Below are 2,501 nucleotides of genomic sequence, written 5' to 3' on the forward strand. Positions count from 1 at the left end.
TGACTCCTACTTTTCCGTGGTGCAATGGGACGGAAAAGCCTCCTGTGATGCACGTCCACAAGAATGCAGGTCTCTGTGGGCACTCATGCAATAAAGTCATGTTATGTCACTTTTAAACTTCCCATAAGGAAAAGTATGTATTTCTCAGTTAAGCATGTATCCCAGTTCAATTAATCCTGCCAGTAAATTACCAGTATGATAAGTGCCTCCCAGATACTATTAGAACTGTTCTTTTTTAATGTGCAAGTTTATAAAACTTGTTGAAGCGCGATTGTGTCCCCTTGGCCAAAAAGCTCTGAGTTCCCTGCCCATGCCCCACTTTTACATTAAAGCTGCCACTCCTTGGAAGATATGTTTTCCCAATATGAAAGAATTTTGAAATTCTAGTGTGTATCACCTGATGAGTTTATAAAAAATACAAAATTCTGGGCCTTGAGCTCAGAAAAACTGATTCAGTAGATGTGGCCCAGGGATCTGCATTGAATAAATTGTGCAGGTTATTCAAATGCAGGAGATATTGAACCTTCCTTTGAGAATCACACTCTGAGGCATAGAGGAGAAAGAGACAGATTAATTAACAAGCCAGTGTCTTTTGATAAATACTTTAAGAGGAAACAGAGCAGAGAAAATCAGTATGTAAAGGTCTCCAAAGGACCTGAGTCCCACTAGAGCTAAATAGATGGTAATTCTTCACATTATACATGTAAATGAACCAAAAAGATACGGAAATCATTATCAGGTTAATTTCATTTTTTAAAGAAAAACTCATTTACTTAGGTAAAGAACTTTTAGTTATCAAAATGCCAAACTTTGAAATGACAGTATTTTCATTTGCTTTGTGAAACCCTAATTCTACAGAATCATGCTTCTTCTGCATACAGGATTGACGTGTGTCTCCCAAACACAGAAGACACACAACCTCAACCTGCCCTTTTAAAATAAATAGCAGTTTTCATACTTGTCTCTTCCCAAGAATATCTCTTAGTCTCTGAACCCCTATGTGTTTGTTCGTTGTGTCAGGGCAAACCTCAGGCTCAAAGACAAAAGTGAACAGGTGAACATGTTGAAACTGGAGGCCTTTCTTTGCTGTCAACTATTTCACTCGGAGGAAAGATCACCAAAGGGGGCTACATGGTTGAAGACAAGTATTCAGATGAAGTCAGTATTACATTCAAGCCGCTCTGTTCTTTTTTTTTTAAAGAACCTGAGCTATTTTTCACTATGTTATCATAAATGTAGGCAGGTAGAAACCTGCAGACTCAAACTGTGAGGGAAGTAAAAGTGACAGAAGTATTTGTTAGATACTTAAGTAGCTTGGCCCATCTTCCTCTAGTGTATATCCCCCAGACAAGCAGTTATGATTGCTTTACAGATATTAAATTCTGCAGGAAAGTGACTCACTCTGATTGAAAAGCCTAGCATGATGGGGCCCAAAATAACCATGGCCAGATGCCAAGTGAAATTTCCCCTAAACATGACTGTCTTGCCCATTTCCACAATCCCCAAGCAAGACAAGGGTTGCTTCAAATCGATTCACCACCGACCCCATCCCTCTACTGGGTTAGAACAAAAGTCCTTGATTTCCCTTCCCAGTCCCCTAAATTGTCCCTTCTAGCCTGCATTTCTCATCTGGCTATAAGTTTGTGGACAGTATTTAGTGGCTGACCTGTGGACGGACTTAGCAAAGCTCAGATCTGCTCATCTTGCAGTTTTAAAGATATTTTGATTCCCAAAATGATTAGCTTATTTTTATACATAGAAATGTCCTCAATTACTAGGCTCATCACACAAGAGGGAGAAGAAAAGAGAGGAGGTGAAGGGAAAATAAAGAGGTCCCTGGAAGATGTCTTCTGTGAGCCAGCACTGGTTCTGCCTATGAACCCTGCACCCTGCTCCTTCAATAGGGTTTGGAAATTGGTACAAATCTTTCCATTCTATTATTTACCTTGTGATTCAGATTTTACTTTTTTTAAAAAAAAGATCAGTTTACCTATAACATATTGTGACCAAAAATAAAACTAAAACCAAGAGAAGTTTGATAGTTGACTTATATTTTATAGGGTGATGAGAATATACTAAGCCTTACGCCAAGTGAGTATCAGTGTATCAACCATCTTCATTAATTAAAACTGCATGTACTGATGGCCCATTCTGTGCCAGGCACTGAGTTGAAATAAAGGTCCCACTGTGCTCGCTTTGGCAGCACATATACTAAAATTGGAAGGAAACAAAGGCAATTAGCATGGCCACAGTGCAAGAATGGCATGCAAATTTGTGGAGCATTCCATATTAAAAAGAAAAAAAAAAAAGCAGTCCCACTGGTCATTACATACATATCACCCAAACTTAAAAAAAAAAAGAAAATGCAGTCTTAATTTCTACATGCCACTTGAGATTATTTATTTTTATTTTTATAAAACAGTTTTTCATTTCTTGCCCTTTATTATCACTAAAGAATATTTTCTGTGTTTTCAAAATCTTCTATGATGGTTCATATGTCA

At 37.9% G+C, this 2,501-nt stretch overlaps 1 non-coding gene across 1 annotated transcript; it reads left to right on the forward strand.

Annotated features, from left to right (window-relative positions):
- Window positions 1-2,187: 2,187 nt before the first annotated feature.
- LOC131756479 (U6 spliceosomal RNA) lies at window positions 2,188-2,294 on the forward strand. Its single transcript, XR_009335655.1, has one exon. It is a non-coding gene; the product is annotated as a U6 spliceosomal RNA (small nuclear RNA).
- The last annotated feature ends 207 nt before the right edge of the window (window positions 2,295-2,501 follow it).

This window comes from Kogia breviceps, chromosome 4 (assembly GCF_026419965.1).
Source record: "Kogia breviceps isolate mKogBre1 chromosome 4, mKogBre1 haplotype 1, whole genome shotgun sequence".
In the NCBI taxonomy this organism is placed as follows: domain Eukaryota; kingdom Metazoa; phylum Chordata; class Mammalia; order Artiodactyla; family Physeteridae; genus Kogia; species Kogia breviceps.